This window comes from Lissotriton helveticus, chromosome 9 (assembly GCF_964261635.1).
Source record: "Lissotriton helveticus chromosome 9, aLisHel1.1, whole genome shotgun sequence".
Taxonomy (NCBI): Eukaryota; Metazoa; Chordata; class Amphibia; order Caudata; family Salamandridae; genus Lissotriton; species Lissotriton helveticus.
This window is the reverse complement of record NC_136070.1, coordinates 1,011,633,220-1,011,652,915: the sequence shown is the minus strand read 5'-3', so window position 1 is coordinate 1,011,652,915 and position 19,696 is coordinate 1,011,633,220.

Genomic DNA, 19,696 nt, shown 5'->3' with positions numbered 1-19,696 from the left:
CGCAGCACACAAAAACAGCAAAAATGTGGAGAAAATAAACATTTTTTCCCTGGTCTTAATTTTGGTGCTGCCCCATATTTACGCTGCGCTTATAAATATGGGGCAGCGTCAAAATTAATTGGTGCTGTGGTGGAACGCCCACCGTAACACCTAGTGCCCACCCCTTTCACGCTCAGAATAGCATGATAGGGGGCATTTTTTACAAGGCGGCGTTAAGCCACGTTAAGTGGCTTAACACTGCCTTGCAAATAAGGTGAAGCACATATTGCCACAGGAATGTCACTTGTAAATATGCCCCAGAGTGCAATAGGGTAGGACACAAACATCCTGGACTGGAAACTGTGCTTGTGATGACCTCGAGAATGTAGTTACCCCAGCCGCGGTTGGTTGTAGGAGGTCCTGCAGGGCGGTGACGTGGGGAGGGGGAGTGGCAGGGTGGGGGGTAGTAATGTATGGATTATGGAGTTTAACAGGTAAGTAAACATTTAAATAAATAAAACGAATTTCGTTGTGTGCACTGCATCACCAAATTGTCACCGCCCTGCAGGAACTCTACCGACCGCGGCTGAGTCACCCTAATAAGAAATGATCTCTCTTTATGGCAGAGAGTACTGCCAGGGAAATCGGAGCCTAATTCAAGTTGTGGAAACCACTTAGGGAAGGATCATGCAGTAATACTTAAGGTTTACTTGCGGTTCTAAAGTAAGACAAAATTCATAAAAAGCAAAACACGGATTGCTAATGACGAACTTCGCTTATTTAGTCAAAAGTTCCTGTGACCATTTTTTTTAAACCAAACTGTATATAAAATGAGAGATGCATTTACTCTTATAAATGAGTTGCAAAAGAATGGCCAGTAGTTTGCACTATTTTTCTATGGAACAATGGCTGACATGTTTAATAAAATTAAAATCCACAATATAATAAACTTTTAAGAAATGCATGGCGATATTTTAGTTTTTTATTTGCATCCGTTAGAACCTTGCAGGTAATTGGAAGAGCTCCAGAAAAGTTGACTCGATTTTTCAATGACAATTTCTTCGTCTCATTTTGATTTCATCACCTGCATATTATTTTCATTTCACATAAGAAGAGCTGACTCGCTATTGATTCTAAACTCCTTGATATAACTTTAAATAAGACTTTAATGACTTTGTTCTGACAATTTTCACTCACGTTCTTTAGCAATTATGCTACGGTTTGTAAATAATTAACAAGTTCCTTTTAGGAAGAACTCTTTATTGACGTTCTGCAAGAAAACACTCATTTATACAAAATGTCAAGTGTTTCAATATCATTTGCCAGTCCATACAGAACCGTTATTAGAAGTAAGAGTAAGTAGCAATATTTGTTGTAACAATGTAGTGGGCACATTTCTTTCTTAGCTTTATACACCTAATTAAAAAAAATAAAATGCAACATGCAGTGGTGGCTACAGTAAATAAAACATGGTGGGGCTCGAAGGCACACGACTCACCATAAATTTCGGAGCACGACCACTGTAGCACTCCTCTTAGCTTTCCACGAGCAGGAAGCATAGGGAAGAACTCCCTTCCTGCTTGTGAATGGTATCTCCAAGCAATCTTGGAGCTGATATTGTGCTGTGAGAGCAGCTCCAGGATTGGTGGGAGCAGGCTCACCCTCTGCTCATTTTGAGGCTGTGGGCCTGTATCTGCAATCCCCGGGCTGTTTCACAGCCTTTAGATTGCTGGGTCTACAGTGCTCATGTCGGACTGGCCGTCGCAAGATGGCCGGCCAATCCAACATGAGCACTGTAGACCAGTGAGTAATCCTGCATTTTCAGGATTCAGCCCGGCCCCCACCCTCGCACTGGACCCTGCGCAAGCCAGCACATTGGCAAATAAATAAAATGGCATTCTGTTTTATATATTTGTGTTTGCCAGCTGCACTCACAGCAGTTGGGGCTACGCTCCTCTGCTCCCGAGGAGGGACCGCTCCTGGCAGCATTAGACTTTGTATACAAAATGCACTTGGGTGGTGTCTCACATGAAAACTGAACAAGAGGCCATACCTCGCTTGATTAAGTCATTCCAGATGTGGGTCGGAAAGACAACCAAGGAGAAAATGGTTCACAAACACGTTACCACAGCTCTAGCAAGATATAAAATGAACTCGTCTTCCATAAGAGAAATTTACAAGATAAAGTGTAACTTCCAAAAATACAAGTTATGCAATATATTTTAAAAATACTATATTTGGGAATGACCAATGCTTACACAATACACATTTTGATAGGGCCTAACCACCACTTCATAACTAGCATTTGAATCATTCTCCTGTCGCATTGCAATGACAAACATTGAGCGGCCATATTGCACAGCGAAGACGGACATTCAGTGAGTCACTACTCAACATCCCAAAATGTCATCATCAAATAATGATTGGGATAGCCGAGTTGATGAATTTCAGTGAAGTCAATTATGTCCTGTATATTGCCAAACAGGTATTGTAACAGTGAACCTAGTGGCATATACCCATTATGTGAGTTTATATAAACACATGACCCTCTGAATTACCGAAAAATAAATAATACCATATAGAGCTATACTTACTAATAGCTCCAATACCAATTACCAATAATCAGTCAGTTGGCAGTGAAGAAGTTTCAATCATGTATTCTAAATGGACTCTGCGCAGAGGAGCCTCCCCGTCCACACCCAGTCAGTGTGACAAGAAGAGACTGCCGGTTCATATTCAAACAGGTCATTATATACTTTCAGTTCAACACACAATATCACTGTAAAAGGAAGCACCGCTTTGGCCCCCTCGCTCCAGGAAGGAACCATATATAGCACACATGATTATTTCAAAGCTTAGCTATTCATTATCGGGCAGGTCAGGAAGGATGACTCCCTTTTCGAGCTCAGGCAGGGAAGTACATGCACACCGTCTGCAAGAATGTGCTCATCCCACACGAAAAGAAGATGTAACCTTGAGTTTCCCCAGTTAGAAGCAATGGTCCATTCATAGCCGAGGCCGACCTTGCAGATTCTCTCTTTACACAGTGGCAGGTCACGTGTTTTCCTAGCAAGAGCAAGAGGTACGGGGAAATGAAACCAACCTGGGGTTTCTTCAGAAAAGGCCCGATTCTTAATGTATACATAATTCGAGTATATTCACAATGGAGGGGTTAACCTAAATTAGTATGCTAATATATGAGATACACTAGGCCAATATTATATGATATCAATTTTAGATTCCTTCAAACTGCCCTTTTGGGCTAATGTAGCCAATATACATACAAAGAAAGAATACGTTTTAATCCAAAAACACACCTTCATCCATTTGCATTAGATCTGCAACTTCCTTCTGTACTAACTGTTTTTTCAATTTTCGCCTGTTTTGAAACGTTCAATGGGGAAGTGAGCTTGGCAGTGCACTAAGAGCAACCTGCTGGCCTGCAAGTAGGCACAGGCGACAAGTGAATACCACCCCAATTACTCCAGCTAGGATCATAAAGATCTTTCAACCCCAGGTGGACAAGAGGTTCCCAAAACCTACCTGTCAGGGACCAGGTGTCATTTTCAACATGTATTTGTAAAGCTAAATAATGCAGTCCTTGAACATTCTCTTTATCAGTTCGATTAAAGCGAACTAGTTGACATTCCATTGCCTGCAGAAGGTGAGATCACCACTACCTTGCACAAAACCATTATTCATTTGGCTTCTCAACCTATACACATGTAGCAAAAATAGGGAAAAGACCGGATCTTCCTTTGTTAATCAAAAAGAGAACAATCCATGGGCCCTACAGCTAGTAGAGACTATCATTACTACATCTGTGTCAGACCTTGTGTGGTATCAAATGGATCATTGAGATTATCAATGCTCTAAGATGAAATGGTGATACCATTTGTCAGAGTACGGGCTTGATACTGTTCTACTAAACAGAACACTACTCTAAAACATTGTTAAGGGCAATCACACACATTGAATTCTTTTGGACCATTTTGATTTATCTAGCATCTACTTAAATTGTACTGAAATTGCTTGTGCAAGCAACTATGCCCAAAGTCCGTCCTAGCCTCTTTGGTAGGCTTCTATCGTCCATCAAATCTTCTTCCTCCGCGTTGGGCCTCTCAATTCCGGCCATTCCATGACAATAGTTCTTCTTAGTATCTGTTGGAGCGCCCTCCTGGCAAACCCTCACAGCTCACTCGAAAGTCTCAATGTCTCTAGGCAGTGCACCAATCTCTCTCCTCTGCGGCATGCACTACAGATACCATACTCTTCGGTGGTCGCGGGCGCAGATCATATCGTGCAGACCCAGGTACTGTTAATCAGGAAAGAGCAACAGGCTGTTGCATTCAGCAACACTCTTAGGCTCCAACACTTGTTATTCAGTGTCAGAGGACACTCCGGCTGCTCTTTCATTCTAATTTTCCTTTCAACAAGGGTATCACAAATATAATGCGGCGTGCCAATTTCAGATCCTCCGGTGCACTGCCCTTCTGTTGGAACAAAGGAAAGGAAAGGGGTGGCCAAAACTTAGGCCAAGGGGTCAAGGGACCGCGTGCTGTCAGAGGTTACTAGCACATGACAGGTAGAAAATTGAAGCTTCAAATCAGCCCTGCCGTCAACAACAGGGCTTTCTTTTTCTTTCGCTCTTTTGCACTGAAACTCTTGGTCTGTAACAAACAGAGAAGCAGCTCCTTCTTCTGTGATGTCCAACGCCGTCTGATGGAGCAAGCACAATACTTTGGAGATGCCATTGATGAAGCGTTGGTGATCTCTGTCCAGCTTTGCTACTTTCTGAGTGCTGGGACTGTAGGTCCAAGATGTCCGCCCCTCATCTGTGGCTGTCACTCATGGGAGTTTAGAACTCATCTTTTTCTCTTGTTCTGCAGTATTTTTTTGATTCTTCCTTTTACTCTGGAAGATCCCGCAGAACCTAGTGCTGTAGGAAATGTAACACAGTTGTTAGTTTTCTTCAAATTAACACGAAAACAATTCATTGTATTTAACAAGGTAACTGCAAACAGGTGGTCTGCAATCTTCAAGGGAGTGGCCAATCGCCATGAGACTACTGTAATCTAGAATGCACAGTCATTTTAATAGGATACAAAGGCAAAAGGCAGTACCTCTAGTCCCTTCAATTGAGTGCTCTATATTATTTTCACTGATTTCAGCAGGAAAGCTCTAAAACTGCAGCTTCTAGTAAGGACTGTGAGTTTATTTACACAGACTAGCTGATAAAGAACTAGCAATCAAAACAAAACATGAGAAAAGGAGAGAGCAACATTCATATTACCAAGCCTTAATTTGTAAGGGAGCTAGGTGGAGCTAGCCTCCTTCCTCCAGTTTGACAGGAGGAAATCTGAAACAGGTTTCACATCTGTCAACACTATCAATCCCAGTGTGTAGCAACTGGGCATAAACAAAGTTACAGTGCAATTTTAAAAGGGCTAGAAATCCCTTTAGTAAATGTACAAATGTCATTGCCTCAGCATATAAGCATTAGCGCTGTATAAATATGGAAAAGCTCCCATATACTATTATAAGAAGTGGGTAATATACTTGAGTCATAATATAGAAGTCAGCTATTCGTATTATACCTAAATGTATACATTGACTGAAACCTAAGGCCGATCAAAACTGCTCTGAATGCACAATGTGCTGTTTATTTTTGTGCCTAATTTCGACTTTGCTATGTGGGACACTTAAAATGTAATATGTAATATCCTAAACACTTTTTACATATTAAACATCCTCATAATGTTTTCTACTAACTGCACAGATTGGACATTAGATATATCTCATGTAATTCCTTAGAAAACTGACTTTTGTACGCCTGTGCTGAGTGAAATTCCATATACAAATGTCCTCATTATGTAACACCATAACTTAAACAAGATTTTAATGCTAGGAGGTCATAGGATGAGTACTAAGCTTCATAAATGTTAAAAAACGATTTTAAAAGCACTCATTTAAAAATAAATATTTGTCATAATTAATAACTATTTTTAATAAAAAGCAATCATTTTAGCAACAGAACCAAGAATATGCTTCAAAAATACTTAGAGAGCAAAACCCTTAATTGAAATGTTTTCGCGTAATACAAAATAATGAACCTTATCTTTAAAAGAGCATTCTGAAATGCAAAGTTCACTCACTTTTAACTGAGGAAGTCCTGACTGAGTAAACATTCCTGGCTATTCCTGGCCTACACAAACAACAGCTGCTGGCTTAGCGGCAATTTCTCAGTGTTGAAATGTGAGCACGGTGGCAGTCTTATTTAAAACAGACGTTTCAAGATTTAAAATGCATGTGCAATACAGCAAAATCCAATGTATTCAGATGATGTGTTTGCCTGTGTCCTTTAAGGAACAAAGGCATACCATACACTACCTAGGAAACAGAACAGGATTAACTAATGCAGCATCAGAAAAAATCAGATCACCTTTAGCAAGAGCCACAAAGTTATAATTTCTTCCCTAGGATCCAATCAGGGAATTATTTTAATCAAGGGCTGCCCGTTTCATAAGGGAAGGAGCAGTATCATGGCTAACTGCAGGTGACACATTTTTAATCCGGTATATCTCTTTTGTTTGTCTTTAATACCATTATAGCCAATTAGACATGCACTGGTGAAGAGTTGTCTCTTATGCTCACATCATGAAGTATCATATCTGTGAAATTTAGTAACCAAATAATCAGAACAAGTTCAACCAACCTTTGCACAGCGATGGGCATCATCATGACCATCCCCTCACAACACAGGGGAGCTTGTACTAGTATCAAAAAATAGAAGTGTCAATATGACACAAAAACTAAATTATACATAAAATAAATACACATATGCTAAGCCATCAGGTATACTTGCTGTATACCAAGCACTGAAAGCATAGACAGATCACAGTAACACATGCAAATAAGCAGCGACGCATAACACTATATCATGTACTTTATACACAGTGAACCTGCAGCCCAAAACCCAATATTCTGGCCTGCTTAATTTGTCAGTCTTAAATAAACATTCAATGTCTCCATTTTTCTCTCAATCCTCAGACTGTAGGTCACCTTGGTAATGATCAGCTGTTAGCTCAACTTACGGTGTCGCTTCTGACACATAGGACCAGCAAAAACAATTCATAATAGGACAAAATGCACAAACATGAATAACACATGAACATTTCTTTTCAAATGGTTATGCCAAAACTACATCTGTTTTAACACATTGCTGACAGTACCCGTCTTTTACCCTTATTTCCTACCTATAACCATTCAGGGCGCACATTTCACCTTTTTACCTCTTACAACCATGACATTTTATTTTGTTTGTCAATCCAACTCATGTGTCTTGTCAGCTTTAAAACCACCCAGAACAATCCATGAATGATCTGTGGGCAGAAGCAAGAATGCACACCACACAGAAGAGAAGCATTTCACATAACACACAAAAATATCAACTGTAACTTTTAATCAGAAGACAAAACATAATACACATTAACCAACCACAAAATAGAAAAATGTACTTAACTTGTAACCGTCTTTGTCAATTGGCAATGATTAGAACATGTCAGCATCTTAAGCTACCTTAATTTTAACTTTCCCTTCCTTGTGCCACAATTTTTCTTGTGAAAAATAAATCTGAATTTGCTAATCCAAAACAAAAATTTGCATGTATCATGTCTGCAGAGCATTTAACATGGTGTTGGGACTTTCAAAGAAACCCTTTTTTCATATTTTCCCTTTGGAATAAAGTTCTTTAATTTATTGATGTTCTTATGGAGAAACTAGAAACCCCCCTTTTAGAGGCCCTGGTTTAGCAAGGCCATTCAGAAATGCACTTCTCAGGGACAAGGCCTTAATTTATGAGGTCACAGATGTCGACATGACAGCCTCCTTCCCTTGCTTACAGAGAAACTAAAGATAGCACCTCAGCGCAGTTTTTTCTTGGCCGTAGGCCAGCCTCTGCAGCTCTCCTAGCCCCCAGCTTCTGCTCACTCTGAAGCTGTCAAAGACAAAAGGCCTTCCTAATTCCTTCGAACCTGCTATAATTCACCCTATTTTTTTTAAATAAATTTCCTTTTAGGGGCTAAAAAGTTATCTCTTTTCTCAGATTATTAAAAAAGATTTACTGTGAATAATTCACAGAACCTAATAACACACATACCAGTTTTTAGAACAAATGCTTGTTGCAATGGTACACATTTCCTCACCCTTAAATGGATGAACGTCTCTGTAGGTCCTGCTAGAGTTAGAACCTTCATCCCTGCTATTAAACACAAACATCTGCACCGGGCACATTGGCACACTGAGCCATTAAAAACAACCCTAAATGGGAGCAACCTGCAAATTCAAAATGAACACATTTTTTTCTTTTTTCTTTTAAACTGAACTTTTGATCTTTCCATATTTACTTTTCATTAGTGCTTGTGTACATTAAGGGTGTCATCAAATCACAGGGGTTGCCTCTTTTTTCTATAATTTTGAAAAAGCATACACCCAGGCAGACTTAGGCTACAAAGAACTGGCTAAATCACAACATATTTGTGTGAACACATTAGGATAAATACACAAAAAGAACAATAGGTACAACAGACTGTTATGATATCAAAAAATATTTTTAATTTTAAATTCATTTAAAACATTATAAAAAGACGAATCAGTGAATATCACTTGAATATATATGGAGTATGATGTTTATAAATTTGATGCATCGATATTAAATAACAATTCCATAGTATATTGATAAAATCAAAATCAAAATCAAAAAGAAGAAAGCAGTTAAGATTCAGTTTCAGAGATGTTTCTCTAAATTTTTGTTGGACTTGGGCTGTGTCAACGCGTTTCGACAATCTTTTGTCTTCATCAGGACTTTTTAGAATATGCAGCCACTTTTTTTCTAAACAAAATAAAACAATATTTAGATGAATATTCAGCTAACACTTTCTTGGTTACAGTTAACAATTCTTATTTTGAATAACCGAAAGTGACCACTACATTACAACAGTGCATAACAGTCCATTGATAATTAAAAAGTATTATACATCCGTTCTAAAAGAATCAGAAATAAATTCATTTCCTTAGCCAGACTTGTATTTGCATATATATGATAATACAGAATCGTAGAAACCAACAGAGCGTATTCATTTTGTTACTGATGACTGTATTACTTTATATTTCTCTATATCTAAGTTCTAGAGAGACTAGATGGGTAACCATTGTCTCAAGATAATAGATGAAGCAGAGGGAATTCAGGTCTATGACGAGGCAGAAGTATTTTTATCTACACATGTTATCTAATCATTAGGGGTTTATTTTTCATAGACAGGATCAAAGGTCATTATGAGAATTATCTTCCCAGTCTTTTAGAAGTGCATTATTAAGTAATCAAGCAAATCACAGTATATATTCACCATCATTTAGTTGCAGCTATTCGAGAAACTTGAGTTGGGAGTGAGGCACCTTCTCTTTGTTAGATGAGGACGGTATGTGATATCTGTTTAGTAAAGAGGTAAATCGTTTTGGGATTAAAAAGTTCTTGTTACATATTTTAGTTTTTTTAAAACCAGACCGGTTGCCAAATTTGACCCCTATTTCATTAAAAAAATATATCTTTATTGGAGGTTTTACCTGGTATGGCAGTATTCACTGCAAGCTTCTCACTCCCTCCTCTGTTCAGTTTTTATGAGTCTTCAGCGTTGAATAATGCCGCGACCCAATTTCTGTAGCCGTAGGTAAATCCGTCACTTACTTATTCATTCATAAAAGGGAAAGTTCCTGTGTAAATATGACAAGCATAGACTCAAATCTATTTATTTCGTTACTTATGCTATTTAACAGTCTCGGGTAATGTTCACGTTTATCATTCTCTATTCTTTCATGATTTACCTTATTTATTAGCTATAGTTGCTGTAAATAACACAGAACGTGTTGATGGCTTCGTGTCTATCTGGAGCTACGGTTTGTATGGACGTGGTTCAACTTCGCCCTGTCCCGCGTCTTACACGAACTTTTGGTCAAAGTTAAAAACACTGATTGTTACACTCTTCCAGGATCATTCTAGAATAAGGGAAAGGGAAAGAGTAACAATTATTTGTTATTTTTCCCTTAGGGTTGGTCGATGATCTAGCCAGGTACTCATGAAGTATCGGGACATTTACGTTTAAATATTGAGACCCGCCCTTCCCAATCTTTAGGTTAAACTGTGAATTAGGTAATATTCTTTTAAATTTTGACCCCGCCTTCACTTTTGGGATCACATTTAAAGGAATAGAAGAAGGACTTTTTGTTATCGTTCATTCAATCGCTTGAAGCCCTGACGGAAGGAGACGCGCCGGATCCCGCTATCTCAAACACGGTAAGAGCCGACTCGACTCTGTGCCATACCTGCTCCTCTGCAGGTCTGTGGGCTCTATTTTGTTCTGGAAGCAGCTTTAGTGAGGCTCCACCTTGGGGATTTTAGCGGTTAGTTAACCATAGAATATTTACCATGGACAATATCCTCTTTTTTGTTATATCACCCCCAGAGTCTTGAGCCATTACCACACTATAACCGGTACCGAGCATAACGCAATTGATACCTTTGCGGGAACACCACACGAAGATAGGACCCTGAAAAGCGACTAACACACAGACGTCTTCGTCTCTGCTCATCAAACCGGATTAAAGCCGCCAGGTAAACAAAACGTTAAGGGACTAGGGTGAAAAGCTCATGAGTACCTGGCTAGATCATCGACCAACCCTAAGGGAAAAATAACAAATAATTGTTACTCTTTCCCTTTCCCTTATTCTAGAATGATCCTGGAAGAGTGTAACAATCAGTGTTTTTAACTTTGACCAAAAGTTCGTGTAAGACGCGGGACAGGGCGAAGTTGAACCACGTCCATACAAACCGTAGCTCCAGATAGACACGAAGCCATCAACACGTTCTGTGTTATTTACAGCAACTATAGCTAATAAATAAGGTAAATCATGAAAGAATAGAGAATGATAAACGTGAACATTACCCGAGACTGTTAAATAGCATAAGTAACGAAATAAATAGATTTGAGTCTATGCTTGTCATATTTACACAGGAACTTTCCCTTTTATGAATGAATAAGTAAGTGACGGATTTACCTACGGCTACAGAAATTGGGTCGCGGCATTATTCAACGCTGAAGACTCATAAAAACTGAACAGAGGAGGGAGTGAGAAGCTTGCAGTGAATACTGCCATACCAGGTAAAACCTCCAATAAAGATATATTTTTTTAATGAAATAGGGGTCAAATTTGGCAACCGGTCTGGTTTTAAAAAAACTAAAATATGTAACAAGAACTTTTTAATCCCAAAACGATTTACCTCTTTACTAAACAGATATCACATACCGTCCTCATCTAACAAAGAGAAGGTGCCTCACTCCCAACTCAAGTTTCTCGAATAGCTGCAACTAAATGATGGTGAATATATACTGTGATTTGCTTGATTACTTAATAATGCACTTCTAAAAGACTGGGAAGATAATTCTCATAATGACCTTTGATCCTGTCTATGAAAAATAAACCCCTAATGATTAGATAACATGTGTAGATAAAAATACTTCTGCCTCGTCATAGACCTGAATTCCCTCTGCTTCATCTATTATCTTGAGACAATGGTTACCCATCTAGTCTCTCTAGAACTTAGATATAGAGAAATATAAAGTAATACAGTCATCAGTAACAAAATGAATACGCTCTGTTGGTTTCTACGATTCTGTATTATCATATATATGCAAATACAAGTCTGGCTAAGGAAATGAATTTATTTCTGATTCTTTTAGAACGGATGTATAATACTTTTTAATTATCAATGGACTGTTATGCACTGTTGTAATGTAGTGGTCACTTTCGGTTATTCAAAATAAGAATTGTTAACTGTAACCAAGAAAGTGTTAGCTGAATATTCATCTAAATATTGTTTTATTTTGTTTAGAAAAAAAGTGGCTGCATATTCTAAAAAGTCCTGATGAAGACAAAAGATTGTCGAAACGCGTTGACACAGCCCAAGTCCAACAAAAATTTAGAGAAACATCTCTGAAACTGAATCTTAACTGCTTTCTTCTTTTTGATTTTGATTTTGATTTTATCAATATACTATGGAATTGTTATTTAATATCGATGCATCAAATTTATAAACATCATACTCCATATATATTCAAGTGATATTCACTGATTCGTCTTTTTATAATGTTTTAAATGAATTTAAAATTAAAAATATTTTTTGATATCATAACAGTCTGTTGTACCTATTGTTCTTTTTGTGTATTTATCCTAATGTGTTCACACAAATATGTTGTGATTTAGCCAGTTCTTTGTAGCCTAAGTCTGCCTGGGTGTATGCTTTTTCAAAATTATTGTTTCCCTGACCCAGGAGTCGATCCTTAACAGGGGGTCCCTGATACCTACCCAAGATGCCTCTTTTTTCTAACCACACCCCTTTTCAATTTTCCTTTGACGCATTGATGGTAATGAGGCCAAATTAAACTCATTACTCGCATACTCTCACACATTCACAGCCACAATTCTTTAAACAAAACAAATTGTAATACCATTCTTTACATACATCCTGACTTGGGCTGCCCTCAGACAGGGCAGGTCAATGCTCAACCAAATGCATATCATTAAGGCGGCAACAATATCCAAAACAGCTCAATTCAGCAACACATAGCATAATGAGTTCTGTCACATATTCTTCATTAAATACTATCAACCAACTTTCAAACATGGCCATATTTCATTCAACTTCAATTATTCACATACAAGGAACATACAACCATCTTCGGACAACATAAAAGACAAAACAAATTCAAACTAAACTAAAGGCAGAGCACGTCTACTCCTGCTCATGGAGAACTAATGCACTTTCCAATTTTTAACAAAAAGAAACCCAAAGTCGAGTAGTCTTGTCCTTAGACTACCTAGAGATAGCCACACAGGTTCTCAAACCACAGACCGACCTACGGGCCATCCGGCAGCCTTCATGGTTCACCTCCTGTGCTATTCTGGCTTAGCCCGCTTTTTCAAGCACCGCTCCAGATCTGCCCAGGGGCTACCCAATCGTGACTGCCAGCATTCCCGAGAGCAGTCCGGCCGAATGTGAACTTCTTCCTCAAGTCACACCTAGGCGTCTGGTTCAGATCTCTATTAATCACCAAATCTGCCCAAAACCGGAGCGCCTGCCTGTGCAGTCTCAATACTGCCCCGTCAGACCCCCTTCAAGTTCTCCGTGGTCTCGAACCACCAAATACTCCAAATCAAAACCAAAGAGATATCCAACACAAAACAAGACGATCCACTCACCTGGTGCACTCAGGTTCGATTGCAAATTTCTCCACCGCCAACTCCTGAAGACCAACACGGTCTGATTCTGGGTTACACCTGAAGGACTCCGGCGTGGGGTCACTAGCAGCTAAGGCTCTCCTGGTCGGGAGAGTGGAGCAACCCTCAAACTTTTGGTCAGTCCTTCCCCCCGACCAAGATTACTATTCCCAATGTCCCGTTCTATTCCGATTACGGAGGGACGACCCCAACGCGGAGTCCCGGCGGAGTCGCCAACTGAAGTACTGAAAAATAAATAATACCATATAGAGCTATACTTACTAATAGCTCCAAAACCAATTACCAATAATCAGTCAGTTGGCAGTGAAGAAGTTTCAATCATTTATTCTAAATGGACTCTGAGCAGAGGAGCCTCCCCGTCCACACCCAGTCAGTGTGACAAGAAGAGACTGCTGGTTCATATTCAAACAGGTCATTTTATACTTTCAGTTCAACACACATTATCACTGTAAAAGGAAGCACCGATTTGGCCCCCTCGCTCCAGGAAGGAACCATATATGGCACGCATGATTAGTTCAAAGCTTAGCTATTCTTTATCGGGCAGGTCGGGAAGGATGACTCCCTTTTCGTTCTCAGGCAGGGGAGTACATGCACAGCGTCTGTAAGAATGTGCTAATCCCACACGAAAAGCATATGTAACCTTGAGTTTCCCAAGTTAGAATCAATGGTCCATTCATAGCCCAGGCCAACCTTTCAGATTCTCTCTTTACACAGTGGCAGGTCACGTGTTTTCCTAGCAGGAGCAAGAGGTACGGGGAAATGAAACCAACATGGGGTTTCTTCAGAAAAGGCCCGATTCTTAATGTATACATAATTCGAGTATATTCACAATGGAGGGGTTAACCTAAAGTAGTATACTAATATATGGGATACACTAGGCCAATATTATATGATATCGATTTTAGATTCCTTCAAACCCTCCTCCTCTCCTTTGACAAGCACCTAGCTTGAAGTTGAGGTCCAACTATCCGTATTCTTTTTCTTTTTTTTTAAGTAACACATTTAGGGGCATATTTACTAGGACGGCGATAAATAAATGCAAAGCGCACTTAGCGCTTGTTTATTTATCACCGTCTATTGCAGAAATGCATGGCCCTGGTAACGCTTTATTAACAACGCGTTACTCCAGGGTGATAATATTCCAGGGTAATGGGCCAACATTGCTTGAAAACCAGCGATGTTGCACCGAAAACTGAGATAGCCCTGGTGATACGACCCTGTGGTCGTATTACCATAATCCAACTCCCATGTTAGCTATGCCTTAGTCAGGAATTTAACAGACGTTAAATTCCTGCGTTAAGGCATAGTTAACAGGATTTAAAATATCGATACCCCTCGTTGATGATATCACGAAGCTGGGGTAACGATTATTTCCCATGGTGTTTTGCTAGGCACACCTCCTTTGCATCTCATTAGAGATGCAAAGCGAGGCGTCAACAAAACAGGAGCTGAATCAAGGAAACTCGCCCTAGAGTGTCCTTGAAAATAATGCAAAGTGGCGATAATTATATCTTCAGCCTTTGATGATCAGCCACGCAGTTGGATACTGAGGTGCAGTTTACAAGCCCCTTACAAGCCCCTTACGCTGCCAGTGCAAGTACAGGAAAAGCCACCCTCCATGGCTTTTTCTGTCCTTGTAAATATGGCCACTTTACACGCAGCACTTTGCGTGAAAGGGTCTTTCCATGGGTGTTGCTGTGAGTGTTCTCAAGCAACACCAATGGAACCAGACACATTTCCAGATTTTAAAGAAATCGTAAATCTGAAAATGTGTCTGAATGCTTTCCTCTCCGGGGGAGGCGTAACAAGGAGAAATGTATTCATTTCTCCTCGTTGTTTTCCTCTTTCTATGCGTGTTGCATTCTGCAGCGCACTTAGAACGAGGAAATCACCTCTAATGATTGTTTATGTACAGGAAGGTGTCCCTTCCTGCACATAAACAACCCTTTAAATAAATGACGTTTTACAAGTTTTAAGTATGCTAATGCAACACACATAGAATTTTGAAAATGCCATTTCTGATTGTTTTTGTGCAGGAAAGGAACCCTTCCTGCACATAAACACTCATCCCCATGATGCAGGCATCCTTGCACCATGGTGCAAGGGTGCCTGCGTCGGCGTATGGCAGCAGTTTGTGCGCCAGCACAAGGGGAAGCAGAGAGATGCGACATATTGTTGTAAATATGTCACATCCCTATGCTTTCAAACTAACGCAGCGCAGCAAAATTACTTGTTGCACAGCGCTGCATTACTTTATTGTAAATCTGCCCCTGACTTTTTTGGAGAGTGCTAATTATTTTTACACTGTCTTTGGTTACATCCTCTGTACTATCTCCTACGAGTAAACCTGACTGCTCAGTCATGATGACCACTGGAGAGTCAAGGACGGTATGGATTTCTGACTAACCATTATAACAACAGCAGAGACAACACACAGCCTCACTTTAAAACTACCTGGGGCAGATTTACAAGAAAGTGACGCATCTGTAAAAATACGTCACTTTCCCTGCCCCATCGTTAGAAACCCTTGCGCCACAATACGGCAAGGCAGAGGGGAGAAGGGTGCAAGGATTGACAGATGCGTCCGAAATTCAGATGCATCTGTTGACGCAAAAGTCACGCATGCTGGAGTCGAGTCGCAAGCACGACGCAAGCCCAGCAGTGCTGCGTCACTCCTTACATATGCTTCAATCAGGCATAAGGATTTGATGCAGTGGCATACTACAAGTGGCGCAGTGAAATCTTGTAGATTTCAATGTGTCACTTCTACAAGGCTTTTTTTGCGTTGGAACGTCCACCCTGCATACATTATACCTGACGCAGGTATAATGTGATGCAAGGCTTTACAACATGACGCATCTCCCTAGATGCGTCACATTGTAAATGGGCCGCATTTTTACGCTGCTGCTGCGACACAAAAAATGACGCAACCGTGACGCAAAAATGACGCAAGGGGCTTGTAAATCTGCCCCCCTGTTTGTTCTCTACAACCATGAGGATGTATAGAAAAATCCGATATGTGGCACTTAGGTAGGGTTTTAGGAGGGAAGTAATTGTTGTTGTGTTACTGCAGTTTGGTGAAATGGCTGTGTTCATGCATGCTTAATAGCGACCCGTAGAGTGTTTTACTAGATTGAGCCTTTATGGAACGAGATGGACATGAACCAAGAGGGGAAATAAGTGATCTTATTTTGATGCTTTCACATGGTGGCTGTTTAGAGCTACTATGGGATTTTTATATTGGTACGGACAAGAACATAGGCCATAGGGTATGGAGTTAGTGTACGGTTTGAATAAACTTGCTCTGCCAAAGCGGGTCTACTGCTGTGCTTACTTGGCGTGCTCCACACTATATTAAGGACAGCATAGTGATTTTTAAAATGTGAGTTGCTGCTTTGTAGCTCGGGACAGCCAAGGCAAGGCATCTCAAGAGGCAATACCAAGGTCATACCAATGGAAACCGCAAACAGCTGCTGGAGGGTTTGAAGACCTTTCTAAAGTGGGGAGTCTGCCTTTCAGGGTAAGGGCCCTGGAATGCTCTGCCATGGAAAAACACCCAAGGATGGGACTCTGCTGGCTCTCAAGAAGCTACCGCTTGTAATGTTGGTGTTGACGGGCTTAGGGAGCTCCAAGGTGGAGGTGGAGAGTGCAGGGTGTATGAAAGGGCATCAGTGAGTGAATATCAAGATATTGTGGTCAATGCTTGAGGCGCCCTAGGGAGCCATGGAGCAAGAAGCTGCATAAGGTCATGTAATGGGAAAAGAGCACATGCTTGTAAAAGTCATATGCACAGGGAAACTTCTGGTTAATGAGTAGCTGTTTCTAACAAGAGACTGTCATGCAGCATTGTGGGCTTCAGAGAACGGGGCTAGGAGACAGGCAGGGAGTGATCGAACACCAGCCACCAGTACCCCCCTAGCAGCTCTCCAGTCATTTTCTCTGTACCTGAACCTTGCTTGCTGCCTTCCATTCCTTGGACGCTGAAATCGCTGATACCTCCACTTTAACTATCACGGCTCGCCGGACCCGCTGCGCCTCATTAATCAGCTGGAGTTGTTGTGGGCATAAGAGCGAACCTAAGGACATTCTCTGGGCAAAATCGGCGTGGAGCAGGGCTGCGAGCGAGAGACAGGGACTCCATATACCAGGAGTCCCTGTGCGCCCAATAGGCAACGCCTGGGCCGCTCTCCCTGAAGGACACGCCCCCCGCCCACAGGACTAATTACTGGCTGCCGGATTCACCGCTTTGGAGTCATTTTCTCTGTACCTGAACCTTGCTTGCTGCCTTCCATTCCTCGGACGCTGAAATCGCTGATACCTCCACTTTTACTATCACGGCTCGCCGGACCCGCTGCGCGGGTCCCGCAGCGCCTCCTTAATCAGCTGGAGTTGTTGTGGGCATAAGAGCGAACCTAAGGACATTCTCTGGGCAAAATCGGCGTGGAGCAGGGCTGCGAGCGAGAGACAGGGACTCCATATACCAGGAGTCCCTGTGCGCCCAATAGTCAACACCTGGGCCGCTCTCCCTGAAGGACACGCCCCCCGCCATCTCTTCTCCTATTAAAGACTGCTATAATCTCCGCGTCGCGGGAGTGCGCCCGGGAGAAGCCCGGGACAAGGGCGGGACATTCTAAGACAGTCCAAGACTGGCCACGACTGGACTGGGCCTAACCCCTCGAAAGAAAGACTAATTCAAAGTGCCTTCATCTGTCCCCTTTATTGCCTTTTTTTCTTTTTTTTGTTTATTTGTCGACTGTCCCTGGGGGAAGTGTGTGCATACCTATATTGGTAAAGGTTTATAATACATCCCTTATAACTATTTAGCTGTCATTAGACCCATACATGTCTAAACAGAAGACCCCTATTGCTCCCACCAACACCATGGACAACTATCTAGTGCAGGTGGTGGCAAAAATAAATAACGAGCGGAGGTCATCCCTGGGTCTTAGTGTCTCATCAACATCTGCGCAAGAGGGAAACCTAGGTATGATTTTGACAGACATGGATGTAGTAAATGTTATAGACCCACCAACTGAGCATAATACCGATGGCCTAGTATTAAATGTTTCCATGGATTCACACCCAGAAACTAACACTGACATCATAGTGGGGGACGATATAGATGCCTTCCACCATGATTCAGAGCCAGTCGAGGATCATATGTTCCCATTGGCTCCTGTCCCCGCACCAAGAATAGCAAGAGGGGGTACTAAGACTCTCCCCAGAAGAGAAGGGCTGAGGTCGACTAGAAAAAGACCAGCATCTCCCCCTAGCAAGAGCGCCATAGAAGGAAAAGCGGGAGAAGAAAATGGGAATACAGGGTGGGATGACGCAATTATAAAAAAGCTGATGGGTATGTTGGATAATATTATAAAAAAGAAGGGAGGTCTCCTCACGTTTCCGTTTAGGGACAAGGAGTAATAAGTAAACCAGCGTGGGCGCTACCTGTGCTCCGAGTCTGGCCTGCCTATATGTGGCACAGTTTGAAGAAACCCACATTTTTAATTCTATTGCCCCATTTTATGAAAATATTTCAACATGGTCCAGGTATATTGATGATGTTTTTTTTATTTGGTCCGGACCATTAGACACCTTGAAAGAATTCATTTTGTGGTTAAATTTAGGGGACCCCAACCTTAAATTCACAGTACATTTTGATACCCAGAAATGTGAATTTTTAGATATAATCATTAAACATGAAGAAGGAGTACTTCAGGTTGAGCTGTTTACTAAAGAAACCGATAGGAACACTATGTTACACTACAACAGCCACCATCCCCCATGCCAGAAAAACAATATTCCCTTTGGGCAATTTTTAAGATTAAAACGCAACTGCTCAAAAATAAAAGACTTTGACAAACATGCAAAAATCCTAGTAGAGAAATTCGTTGAGAGAGGGTATCCCAGACGCATGGTTAAACATGCATACAAGAGAGCCAAATACTTCAACAGGGACAATCTGTTTACAAAGAAACAGAAAGAACAGAAAGAAAGACGGCTAATCTTTGTGACAAATTACAATTCCATCAGTAACAAAGTCAAAAATATAATTAATCATAACTGGCACCTGGTTACTAACAAAAACAAGGAAAAATTGCCCAAACCTATGTATGCGTTTAGACGTAATCCTACTGTAAGAAACAGTCTAGTACATACATATAGGGAAACTCGTGTGCCATCACAATTGAGCATTAACAATGCACCCCTGCCCACTGGAACCTTCCCTTGTGGCAACTGTGGCAATTGTGAGAATATACAAAAAGGAAACTGCATTGATAATAATGGAACAAAACATTCAATAAAATCGTTTATTAATTGCAGATCAAAAAACTTGATATACATGATAAAATGTCCATGCAAACTAATG